This window comes from Vombatus ursinus, unplaced genomic scaffold (assembly GCF_900497805.2).
Source record: "Vombatus ursinus unplaced genomic scaffold, bare-nosed wombat genome assembly UNPS02010394.1, whole genome shotgun sequence".
Taxonomy (NCBI): Eukaryota; Metazoa; Chordata; class Mammalia; order Diprotodontia; family Vombatidae; genus Vombatus; species Vombatus ursinus.
In genome coordinates this window covers 2,499,901-2,514,167 of record NW_020950172.1, presented here as the reverse complement: position 1 = coordinate 2,514,167, position 14,267 = coordinate 2,499,901, and positions in this window count along the sequence as shown.

Below are 14,267 nucleotides of genomic sequence, written 5' to 3'. Positions count from 1 at the left end.
TGACCTTCACTTTACTCTAAGATCTGAAATTGCCAAACTGCAAAACCAAGACTTCGTAAAAGTGCAAATCTGTTTATCAGCATCTCCAGGGCTCAGTTCATGTTCTTTCCTGCCAGTAATTTAATAGGAAGGCCCGCTCTGGGTTTCACACTCTAATGGGTGTTACTTTTTTTTAACTTTGCCCAATGTTTCTCTGAGGACTGCTGCCATACATTTGCTACTATCTCCTGTTTGCCAGTCTGGGCCTCAGTTTCCTTATCTGCAGAACTAGGGGACTGATAATTTCCCTGAAGCCTTCACAGAGTCACTGTGAGGTGTGAGCAGATCTCACAGCTCAGACTTCAACAGAACCTCATAAGGAATCTAGTCAAACCTGCATGTGAAAATCAACCCTCCCCAGCATCTGTGAGAAATGCCTGGATACGTCCAGGTGTGCGGTATCTCACTACCTCCTGCGGTGGCCTTTTCGATTTTCAAGCAGCTATCATTCTTAAGGAGTTTGCTCCTCCCAGTCAGGCCCCTCTGAAAGGCTGGAACAATTTACATCTCTAGGCTTGCAAAGTGCATTCCTCATTATGCTCCTGTGAGGCAAATGAGAAAAGCCTATTGTACCCATTTTGCAGTTAAGAAAATTGTGAATCAGAAATGGGAAATAGCTTGCTGAGGATTCCCAGCTCATTAATACCCAGAATCCCACTTTGTCCTAGGCCCCATGTTCCCGTGGTCAGCACACTTTCTACTACATGATTTAAAGTGCTAAATAAATCAGAGATATTATTATCATCATCATTTTTCCAGACTTGTGACTAAATCAGTGTGGAAACTCTTTCCCTGCACTCAGTCCACAAGCATTTATGAAGCACTTACTGCATGCCAGGCACTGTGTACCACTGAATAAGTCAGTGCCTCATCTGGAATTGACATTGCTTGACAGAGCTGCCTAGATCACTCAGAATGCAAATGACTTGCTTGGGGTTCCATAGCCAAGGTGTGCCCCAGGCAGGTGTGACCTCAGGTCTTGCCATCTCCAAGGCTGGCTCTCTGCCCACTGCACCATACTACACACCCTCATGAGTACTGCAAGCACAGGGTACCCATGGCTTTCCCCTGAAATTTCTAGGGCTTCGAGGTTGACGTCTCTTTGGACTTTGGGTTAGGAGGGTCCCAGTACAGGCATCTATTAAGGAGGATACTCCCTCTCCCCAGACAGACCAGGACCTTCTCTGCCAGTTACCATCTTAGCCAAGCAGGACCCGAGGCATCAGTGACTTGCCCAGGGTCACACAGCAGCACTTGAACCCAAGGCTTCCTGGATCTGAACATGGCTCTTTAAGTACAAAATCACGCTGCCTCTCAGCTCCCTTGATTCTCATTATGATGTCCTCAAACCTATTTTCTCTCCGCCATGGTCATACACAGCCTGGAATCCCAGGTCCCTTGGAAGAGAAGGCCCACGTTCTGCTCATTAGGGCAAGCTGCAAGGTGTGGCAAGGACTGTGATGTGATAAATATCTTAATAAGAGGCTTGAAGTCTAGGAATCCCAGCAGATTCCCTAGCTGGAGAGCAATGAGCCAAGCAGGCGAGGTGAGGAATAGCTCTTGGGTCACAGCCTCCATTTTTATCCAGTCCCAGCTGATTTCCTGGAGGCTTCAACATGTATTAACATCACAAGGCTCAAAGAGCTGCAGCCTGGCTGTGTTTCTGGCTTAACTAGCAGAGGCTCTGGGTGCTTTTTTCTTTCTTTCTTTCTATTTTTTTTTTTTAGCATACACTAATGACAACCATACTGAAGAGTCAGAAGAAATGGATGTTTAGGTCCTGAGTCAATGACATACTGCTATGTGAATTTGGGAAAGTCACTTCTCTCTGAGCCTAAGTTTTCTCTTCTTGAAAATAAGGAGATTGGATTTGGGGATCCAAAATACCCAGCAGTGGAGAAAGTGCTGGATGGAGCCACAGGACCTAAGCACAAGTCCAGGCTTCACCATCTGTGTGACATTGGGCAAGTCAACTCTGACTCAGTTTCTTCATCTGTGAAATGGGGGGCATCATAATAGCACCTGCCTCCCAGAGTTGTAGTGAACATCAAATGGGATGCCATTTGTACAGCCCTTGCATTTGCAAACCTTCAAGTGTCATCTATAGAGATGTGATGGGTTAGAGGCAGCGAGGTGGTGCATTAATGAGAGTGCTGAACTTGGGAGTCAGTAAGACCCGAGTCTGAATCCAGCCTTGGAGCCTTGCTAGCTGTGTGACCATGGACAAGTCACTTAAACTCTGTGCCTCAGTTTCCTTATCTCTACATGGGAATAACAGTAGGTCCCTTCCAGGGTTGTTGTCAGGATGAAATGACATATCATCAGCTCCCCTGTTTTACCAAGGAGGGAATTGAGGTCCAGAGAGAGAGGAAGTGAAGCACCCAAAGTCTCACAGTGAGTAAATGTCAGAACTGTCAAAGAAATTTCTTGTATCCAAAGGAAAGGATTTTTGCACATATATGAGTTGAACCTCTAAATTCCCTTCTGAGGCTCCAAGTTCCAGGAAGCAGAGAAATGTAGCTCATAGACATAGAATCATAGCATGTACAAGCTGGGAGATATTTCAGGGATCATCTTTTACATCTACCTCATTTTACAAATGAACATAGAACAAAAAATGTCAGTGATGGAAGAGATTTTAGAATATAGGTCAGAGCTGGGAGGTACCTTAGCAATCATCCAATATAATGCTCCCATTTAATAGATGGAGTAACTGAGGGCCAAAGAGGAAAAATGGTTTGTCCACTATCATGCTCCAAAATCTAGAACCCTGTCCACTATATCATAGTGGCTTGCAGCTGAAAACCTCCACACCAAGGCTATTCTAAATTGATCTCTTTTAACACCTTTGAAAAGTACCTACATTCCTCGAAATCTAGAAATGCAATCAATAGTGATATGACAGTAGAAATAAATTCAAGACATAAGCATAGCAGAGGAAACAAAATTATCCCTATTTGCTAATGACATGATGGTTTGTTTAGAAAACCCCCGGTGAATCAGCAAAGAAAGCGAGACAATGAATAGTTTCAGCCATGTATCAAAATACAGAATAAGTCTACCCAAATTGACAGCATTGGTTTCAACAACAGCACAGAATTCAGATTTGATATAACTCAATTTGGTATAACTAAAAATTCATAAAATACCTCTAAGTCAATCACTACAGCAAGGTCAAGACTAAAATACAATTACAAAATATTATAGAAATAAAAAATAACAGCCAACATTTATACAATATTTTAAGGCACAGAAAATGTTTTACATGCATTGTTTTATTTGATCTTCATAACAACTCTAGGAAGTAGGTTCAGTAATTATTCCCATTTTACAGGCCAAGAAACTGAGACTGGAGAGGTTAAGTGAATTGTCCAGGGTCACAGAGCTAGCAAGTATCTCAGGAAGAATTTTAAATCAGGCCTTCCTAACTCCAAGTCCAGTTCTCTATCAGTTATGCTTCCTAGGTGAACAACTCAGATAATTGAAGAAAAATAATTGCTTATGTTTTTTTTAAATACTACCAAAATTAATTTATATATAGACTTAGTCCTATTGCAATGAAACCATGAAGTTGATATTTGATAGAACTATACAAAATTGATTCACCTGAAGGAACAAAAGGTCTTGATCCTCAAGAGAAATAATGAAAATAGGAATGAAGGGTAAAATAGCATATCTAGAGCTCAGATTATGTTATTAAATAGTAATCATAAAAAATACTTGGCATTAGTTTCAAAAATAGAAGAGTAGAGAAGTGGAACAGATTAGATATGGAAGTCTCAGAAATAAGACTCAGAGGGAGGGAGAAGGAGGGAGAAGGAAGGAAAGAGGGAGAGAAAGAAGGAGAAAGAGAGCAATAGAAGGAGAGAGAGGGGAAGGGAAGGAGGGAGAGAGAAATAGAGATACAGATATATTTGTGTATATATTACAGAAACACATAATTATATAATACACAGTCACAGCCTAGGTGAAATGAACAATGTCTATCCAACAGTCTCACAAATGATTTCACGTTCCGATGTTTACATCTCAACCTGGGGAATTATAGGGAGAGAGCAGCATATTAGTACCTAGGGGAACCAAGATACCCCACAAGCAATACAGAAAAGTTCTAAAAATAGCCCAGAAGGAATAATGACAGAGAAAATGCCTGCCTTCATTATGTCCAAGATGGTACAAAAAGTCTGCTAGAGTCCTGCAGAAGCTCTAAGCAGAGATAATCTAGGGCAAAGGGAAGTCAAGAAACAAAAGTGACCAAGCCCTACAGCAAGAAGGAGGGCTATGCCAGCACTCAGCCCCATCTACCACAGGAGTCAGGGTCAGTACATGCTAGTGTCCAGTCCAGCCTCACTCAACCCCATGGCATACACAGGGAGCAAGGTCAGGCTAGGGCTAACAAGGAAAGAATGACAAGAAGAATTAATACCTTAGAACAGATGGTAGTAAACTTTACCCAAGAACCAAACTCTTTGGAAAAGGTTCCAAACAGAAATAAATAATTCCATGAAACAACATTAAATATTAAAGCAAAATTTTTAAAAAATAAAAAATGAAAATGTAAGCTAACTAAAAAATATAACCAAAAAATAAATCCTTGATACCATATTTTAAGAAATAATGAACAGTAACTGGTCAGATCTATTAGAAGTAGAAAGCTAAGTAAAAATAGAAAGAATACACTGGTTACCTCATACAAGAACTTCAAAATTAAAACATCTTAGAATTTCATAAACAAAATCCAGAGTTTCCAAGTCACAGAAACAACACTGCAAGCAGCCAAATAAAGAGTGAATGTACTGTGGTGCCACAGTCATGATCACACAAGAGTTGGTAGCTGCTACTCTACATGAAAGGAGAGCTTAAAAAATGATATTCCAAAAGGCAAAAGATAAGTGCTTAAAACCAAAGATCAATTTCTCTGGCAATGCAGAGTATTTCCCTGGGGGAAGGGGAGGAGTAGATAAAGTAATAACTGACCTTTTATGAAACAAAGTTTCTAAGAATTCCTGATGGAAAAAGGGAACTATTTTATTTACCTGGCAGACAAATCTTACAAAGAGATAAACAAGAAAGAAGTTAAAAACCTGAATCCTTAGAAAACATAGAAAAAAAGACCTCTGATAATTACCAAGTGGGACTAGAAAGTCACTTACGTATTTCTTGGCTAGGCCTTTATGAAAACTGACTATGTGTGGAGAAAGACAACAAAAAGGTGACCAGTATTATCAAGCACTGATTTTAACTTTATATGAATCTTTATGTTTCAAGTGTGTATATGTATGTATCTAGCACTTAGTACAGTGCCTGTTACATAGTAGCACTTAAATAGTGATTTGTTGATTGATATATTGCTTGATTGATATATTGCTGGATTTTGATTCTTATCCAGTCTGTTTTCTTCTTCCATTTGATGAGTGAATTCATTCCATTCACATTCAGTTATAATTAATTTTATATTTCCTTCATCCTGTGCTTTTTCTTCTCTTTGCTCCTCACTTCTCTCTTTACAAAGAAGGAGGTAATGAAAGAGGCAAAAAAGTATCACAAAGAAATAAAGGAAGCCAAAAATATCACAACCATTTACTGAGCATGATGTATAAAAATTATAATCAATAAAGGACCTTTGAAGAAAAGATTTAAATTAATTGGAAACTAATTTAATTCTAAAGAATTGGTAAGCCCAAAAGAAATTCATGGAAACAATAGAAAATTTCGTAAAAGAAAATGACAACAAAACTATCTGTCCAAATTTTTGGGAATCAGGTAAAGCAGTAATTGAGGAAAACATATTTCAAAATGTACTCATCAGGAAAACAGAGAAAGTACACATCAATGAATTGGGAGTGTAATCTTGAAGACCAGAAAAGCAAGAAATGAAAAACAAAACAAATTACCTCCAAAATAAAAATACTGAAAATCAAAAAGAGATTAACAAAACTGAAAGCAAAAAAAAAAAAATTGAACTGGCAAATGAAGCAGTTTTTAAAAAATAATAAAATAGACAAATAGTTAACTAGTTTGGTTTTTAAATGAGGGAAAAACCAAATTGTATTAAAAATGGAAAAGGAGAATTCAAAAATTTGAAGATAAAATTTGAAAAATTTGAGACTATTTTGTCCAGTTACATGCCAACAAGACTGACAACTGAGAATAAAAATGAACATGTATACAAAATTTAAATATGCAGATTTACAGAACAAAAATAGATTACTTAACCCAATTTCAAAAATATGCATTGAACAAGCTATAAATAAATTGCTGAAGGAAAAAATCCTGGGCCATATGGATTTACAAGTGAATTCTATCAAAAATTCAAAAAATAATTAATTAAAAACATTACATAAACTATTTGAAAAAATAAGAAAAGAGAGGATTCTTCCAAAATCTTTCTATGATAGAAATATGGTCTTGATAACAAAGTCAGGAAGCAAAAAAGCAGAGAAAGAAAACTATAGGTTTAAAACCAGGTGTTTTTAACCTGATGGCTCTTAACTTGCTTTTTTTGTTAGTTTGTTTAATATTTTGATAAATATATTCCAATATAAAGTATAATTTGTAATCTTCCGTATTTTGTTTTATGCACTTAAAAGCATTATTCTGAGGTGTCCATAGGCTTGATCAAACTGTGAAAGGAGTCCAGGATGCACTCAGAAAAGTTCAGAAGCCCTGCTATAGATTAATATCCCTAATGAACATTGATGTGAAAGTAATAAAGAAAATATTAGCAAAGGGGCTACACCAGCATATATTAAATGATTATGCAGTATGACAAGGTTAGATTTCTATCAGAAATGCAGAGTTGATTTAATATAAGGAAAATAATAAACATAATAGATCCTATTAATAACAAAAATTATAAAAGCTACATGACTATCCCAGTACAGTGAAATGGCTTATGACAAACACCAAAACCAGCTCCTGTCAAAAATGCTAGAAAGCAGAAGACTTAAAATATAGCTGCTTATTTAATATGATAAGTAGTGTCAAAACCATTAACCAACATTTCATTAAATGAAGGAAAGAGTAGAGGCTTTCCACTAAGATCAGACATAAAGCCAAAATGTCCATCATCTCTACTGTTTTATAAAGTTCTAAAATGCTAGCTATTATCAATATAGAAATAAATATAAATTAAAGGAATAAGCATAGAAAAAGAAGAAACAAAATCATACCTTTTTGCAGATGATGAGGGTTTATGTAGAGAACCCAACAGAGTCAACTAAAATTAATTGAAACAATTAATAAATGTTTATTATTATATTCTGTAAATAGTATATTTTCAAAGTTGCAAATATAAAATAAATCCACATAAATCGTTAGCATTTTTTTATTGCCAACAAAACTCAACAGGAAAAAAAAAATAAAACAAAGTATAAAATTCTTGGGAGCCTACCTGCCAGGACATGCACAGGAGCTATATGCATACTACTAAAACTCTTCACAGATCTAAAAACAGATCTTAATAATTAGAGAAGTGATCATTTCTTATTGTTGGGCAAGGTCAATATTCTTTCAAACTTGCAATGCTGCTTAACTTACTTAACTTCTTCAGGGTCATAACAAAACAAACTACCAAAGGCTTGCTTTAAAGAGCTAGAAATAATGCTAACATAATTACTCTGGAAGAACAAAAGGTAAAGACCAGCAAGAGAAACCATGAGAAAGGATAGAAAGGAGGACTGGTGAGACCAGATCTGAAACTACAACACAGCAGGAATCACCCAAATGGTGTACTGGTTTTCAAAGAGACAAGTTGATCAGGGAAACCAATTAGTTCACAACAAAGGTGAGCAAATGCATATGGTAGCAGCTTGAATCAATTCAAAGTACCCAACTTCCGGGGTAAGAACTCACTGCTGGTCAAAAACTATTGGAAAAACTGAAAAGCAGGTGGGCAAAAGTTATGTTTGGATTACCGTCTCACATCACATACAAAAACAAGCTCCATCTGGATGCATGACTTAGACATCAAAGGTCACGTCAGCACCAAAGTAGAGGATCAAGGGAAAAATACAGTTCTTGTGACTATTGGTAAGGGAAGAGTTCATTACCAAACAAAGGACAGAAATATTCACAAGACAAAGGAGATATAAAACTAAATTGATTAACTAAAGTTAAAATGTTTTGTATAAACAAAACTAAAATTAGTTAAAGTTAGAAGGGAAACAGGAAACTGGTAAAATATTTGCAGATAATTTCTCTAATGAAAATTTCATCTTCTGAATATATAAGGAACTGAATTCAAATCCTTTTTGAAAACGCATTTATTAAGGACCTGAGAATAAGACCCATTCCCCAGTAGATAAGTGGTCAAAGGATATGAACAGGCAGCATTTTTAAGGGGAGAAAACAAGCTTTCAATGATCGTATGAAAAATTTACCCAAATAACTTATAATTAGAGAAATGAATGTTAAAACAACTCTGAAGCTCTACCTCATACCTATCAGACTGTCAAAGATGACCAAAACAAAAAAAGGAAAAGGCAGTTGTTGGAGGGGCTGAAGGAAAACAGGCACACTAATGCACTGCTTGGGCATCTAAATTGGTCCAGACACTCTAGAAAGCAATTTGGAAATACGCTCTAAAAGTCACTTTAAAAAAAGTGCATATCTTTTAACCTAGCAAAACAAATGCTATACTCACATCCCAAAAAGATCACAGGTGATAGTCTGATGTCACAGAACAAGTCCTATTTTTTGGACACAGTCAATGTGAGAATTTGTTTTGCTTCACCAAGAAAATGGGTTACAAAGGTTTTATTTTTCTTTTTTTTCCAATGGAAAGGGGTGGTAAGTGGAGAGCATAAAGGGAGCTAGGTATGAGGTTGCCAAAATAAAAAGAGAAAGAAAGAAAAAGTATTATTAAAATGTTTTTCAAATGCATAGAACAGAGGGACCAGAAGGAATCACTAACAAGCAAGGCAACTTTGAAAGTTGAATTTATTATCAACTTGAGGATAGTGAGCTTTACATAATAGAGATTCACAGTTGGATGTAAAACTCTCTGTGTTACATTATGTATATAGAAGTGTTCATTTTAGTTCACATTCAGAAAAATGGGGAAAAAGAAAAGTAAAGAAAATGTCAGCAGTTAGGGAGTAGCTCTTCAAAAATGTTAATTTCCTTACTGTTAATGACTTTTTTTGCATTCAGTAAGAAGTGTAGATAATAAAAGTCACTAATTTCAGCCTCCTGGAAGATTATAACAGTTATGTTACTGAATCCTTTATGTCTCAATATGCTTTAAGTCTCTTTTGATGCTTGCATTTCTTTTGTGTAGAGGAATAAATAGCTGTCCTATACCTAATATAGAATGTACACTAACTACCTTCCCACACCCTTAGGCAGCTAAGTTGCACAGTGGTTAGAGCACTGGGCCTGGAGTCAGGAAGACCTGAGTTCATATCTGACCTCAGAAACTTACTAGTTGTGTCATCCTGGGCAAGTCATTTAATCTCAGTTTTCTCAACTGTAAAATAGGATAGTAATACCAGCACCTATTGTTGTATCGAATGATATAATATTTGTAAAGCACTTTGTCTGGCATATAGTAGGCACTACATAAATGTTTATTCCTTTATTCCCTCCCTGCTTTGAGGAGACCCTAGACATGACACGATGCTAAAACTTTAAGTAATTTCTCTCAAAGCTCTGGGGTGTGAAAGACAAAAAGTATGAAAAAATCACCTGAGATTTCCTGTAAGTGGTTAGGCTTCTCTAGGACTGAATCCAGTTCATGTACATGGGTTCAGAGTTGAGGTGTCAGCCACAAAGTGGAGGGAGAGAGGAGCCAGCAGGGGCACCCATTGTGAGTTTTGCTAATCTAGGGGTTTTTTTCTTTCCTTTATGTTCTTCAGTATAAGAGATAACTCTTCGGGGGGGAGGAGGGACGTGATATATTAGGAAATTCAAGTGACACAAAACCAGAACATCAATATTTTTAAAAGAAAATGAACGTGAAGAGTTCAGAGAAGTATGGGAAGACAAATATAAAGTGATGCAAAGTAAGTAGAAGCAGGGAAACAATCTACATAACGACTATAACAATGTAACTATACACTGTGTCATTTTAGTGACCAAACTAGATCCTGAAGAAGAGATGAAATAAACACTTCCCCCTTTGCTTCTTTACAAAGGGGTCCATCTGTGTGGCACTGAATATACGACTAAGTGCCTACGGCCCTTTACAGCATGACCTCAGCCTGCCTCTCTAGCCTTATCATACATGACTCTCCTTCATAAACAATATGGTCCAGCCACACGGGCCTTTCTCTTCTCCAAGTACAGCAGACCCCTCCCATCTCCCCTCTCTCATCTCCCCTCCTCCCCACCCCCTCCCCCAGTTTCAGACAGTCCCCTGTCCTGTGAGCCTCTTCCTGGCCCCCTTGGGCCTCCTAAAAGCCCCAATTTCCTTCAAGTGTTACTGTAAGTGCTTCCTTTTACATGAAACTTTTCCTTCCTTCCTCAAGTTACCAGTGTCTTCCAAATTAGCCTCCATCTACCTTGTGTGTACCTAAATATATGCATCGTGTCTCCCCCTGGCTAAACTGTGAGGTTCTTGAGGGAAGGGAACATTTGGTTTTTGTCTTTATACCCCAAACACCTAGCCCAATATCTGGCACATAGTAGGAATTTAATAAATGCTTATGGACTGATTGATTGATACTGCCAGAGTAGGTCAACATGCAATAATGTAGCAATTCTTTTTTGGGGGGGGGAGAAGCTAGGCAATGGGGTAAAGTGACTTGCCAGGGTCACACAGCTAGTAAGTGTCAATTGTCTGAGGCAGGATTTGAACTCAGGTCCTCCTGATTCCAGGACTCTACACACCTCTACACACCTAGCTGCCCCAGCAATTATTTTTTATCACAAGGAATGACGCTCTATGTGGAGGATGCATATATTTGTAACTAAATCTAATATAAAATTAAGAAACATCAAAAAATATTGTTTTGAAAAAAGAGAGAAAACAATGTCCTCACTGTTATTACTTTTCCCCTCCACAGCTACGTAGTTTTAACATCTGGAGCTATAGACATGCAGGCAGCCTGGTATGGGGGTAAGAGCCCTGAACTGAGAAGCAAAAGACTGAGGATCAGCACCAGGCTTTGCTACTAACTTACCATGTGACCTTGAGCAATTCATTTAACTTCCCTGGGCCCAAGTTTCTGTGTATGAAAAAGAAGGGGCTTGGCCTGGATAGCTTCTGAGGTCCCTCCCTGTTCTAAATCTGTGACCATATGACTAAATGATCTCCAACTCCCCTTTCAGCAGGACTATTCTCAATCCTAAACTCATCTGTAAAATGAGGGAGTTAAAAGAAATTATCTCTAAGGTGCCTTTTGTTTCTAATGTTCTCTGACCATTAGGGACCTTAAAAGGCATCCATTTTATTAGCCACTCAATCCAGAACACAGGAAAGCTGCCACAATTTTTAATATAAAATCTTAGAAGCTCAGAAAGGAACTCAAAACCCATCAACTCCAACCCATACCTGAGCGGGAATCTCAGCTCCAGCATCTTCCCAAAGTGTTTGCTGAGCATTGGCTTGAAGACGTCCTGTGATTTAAAAAAAAAGTACCCTCACCCTGTGGGAAAGAACCAGCTCACTTGTGAAGAGCTCAGCATCATGGGGAGCTTGACTTTGCACCTGGTAAAAATCCACGTCTCTGTCACCTCAACACATTGTTCCTAGCTCCACTCAATGAGGCCGAGAAGGAAAACCCGAATCCCTCTTTCATGTGACCACCCTTCAAATACTTGAAGGCAGCTGTTTACCACCCCCCCCTTAATCTTCTCTTCTCCAAGCTCAACACTCCCAGTTCCTTGAGGTAATCTTTGGATGGCAGGGACTCCATTATCGTCATCGTCTGTATCTAACTCTTGCTGCCCTTCTTCCTCTGGACATGCTCTAGTTTGTCAACTTCCTCCTTAAAATGTCGCACCCAGAACTGTGCACAATCCTCCATGCAAGGGGTTCTACCAAGTCCAATATCATTTCTGTCTTATGTCAACAGCTGGAACCTGAGCCAGGCAGGAAAAAAGACTAATTGCGCTGCAAGGAGCCATTTCATTCTGTTGACCCAAAGTAACTCAGCCCAATTCTGCCTTTACAGCAAAAGCCAATCCTGTCTGCATAGCAGATACCAGGCGAAGTGTAAGCTCGCATTGGAAGCGTGTTCCCTGCCGAGAAGGGATGGACGCCAGACCACACACCTCTATCAGGAGACTGAACTGATTGCTTTCCCTCCCCTGCTGGGCTCATCATCTCCCTGCACAAAGCTGCAGTGGTAGGAAGACTGAAGTAGAATGGGGATAAGAACACGGTAAGTGATAGGATTTACTGGAAAGAAAGAAGTGATGGGATCAGCTAGAAAGAAAAAAGCCTGGTTTGGGCAGCAGAGAACCTGGTGCTCATCCACTTTCTCAGTGACCTGAAGCAAGATGCTTCCCGGACCTCAGTTTCCTCCTTAGTAAAGTGTGGAGGCTGGACTGGATGGCTTCCAAGTCTCTTCTAACTTAAAATTAAGGATACTATTATTTCTTCCCTTCTAAGGATCTCAGTCGCTTCATTTATAAAATATGGGAGTTTAATCAGATTTTCTCCACAACCCTTTTCGGCTGAAGGTCTTATTCAATCCATTTCAATTCAACGTACAATTATTAAACACAGCCTGTGTGCAAGGTCCTATGCTCCATACATGTGGTGAGGTGGGGGAGGGAGGAAGGATACAATGATAAAAACAAACATGTCCCCTGCCCATCACCATCTAGTTGGAGAAGCATGGTGCATGTATATAGTGTTGCAATGATGAAATCATAGGAGAAGGCAGAAAGAGATGTTGGAGGGGGAAAGACTCACTTCTTGAAAGGAAGAGTAGGAAATCTTTCCCAGAAGTGCCTAAAAGACAAGAGCTCAGCCATTTGCTAACCTCAGTATTGGGACTAAAGGCTAATGGGCACAGGAGTACTGACAGTCAGCTTGGATCAGCAGGCCCTGAAGTCAAGGACCTAAAAATCTTAAAAGTTCTAAGTCTCTTAGGCCAGTCACTAACCTTATTTATAGTAGTTTTAAAAGTTTAAGTAATTTAAGAAAAAAATGACAGTTTTTTTTCCCTTTGAAATATGGCCAATGCAGAAATATGTTGTGCATGATTGATTGTGTGTGTGTGTGTGTGCGCGCGTGTGTGTGTGTGTGTGTGTAATGGGTACCAAATTCCTTACTTTCTCAATGAGTAGAGGAGGAATAAAGGGAGGACAGGAATGTGGAACTGAAAAAATTATTATATGACACAATAATATACAATTATTATATAATAATAAAGTATATAATACAAATTTAAATAAATGCAAATTTAAAAAGGAAAAATAGCAGAAGTCACTACCCACATAGCCAAAATAATACCCATTGTAGGACTGGATAAAACACGTGCTTTGTATGCAATGGTAACATTATTATGACTGGTATATGAGGTATATACATGCTATGCAATATGGTCTCATCACTGTGATGTTTCTTTGCTACTTCTGAGTGAAGTCTATGCTATGCAATCCTGGATGTGTGTGGAGCATGTTTCTACACATGCTCTATGCATTTGGTCACATTAGTTGAATGTCCTAATGCTAGCTGCAGGTAATCCTAGTGTGAAGGTCATGATTTGGCACCTGCATGCATCCATGCATAGGTTTCTCCATCCCCCTGCTGCATGAAGTGGCACGAATTTGGTAGCAGGAAGAGGGAATTAGAGAAAAGGTAAGGCACAGGAAGTGATATGACATACCTACCTGAGATGCCTCAGAATGAAATCTTGAAGGTCAGAGAAATGTAAGGGTGAAGTGACAGCATTGTTCCTTGCCAGGTAGATAGAATCTACCTATCTTTTTCTGTAAAAGACCAGTATGACAAGAACATAAATTGGAGACCCCTGTCGAAGATAGGTCATTGAATGGAAAAGCACTGGCTGCGAAGTTGAGATTCACACCAAATACCAAAGTCTTACCCAAAGGAGAAAGATCCCTGGTTCAGAGTTTCTTTTCAAGCTGCCACCTGATGTCTTGTCCTAGTAGATGTGTTTTTATATATAATTCACTAATTTTATATATAATGCCAAAGTGAACATGAGACAAAACCACCTTCAGAGCCTTCCTTTTGGAGGATCAGGATAATGGCCAACAGCACCACCTGGTGGTTAAATGATCCACCCTTGTCATTTGGGTGGGAAATGTGA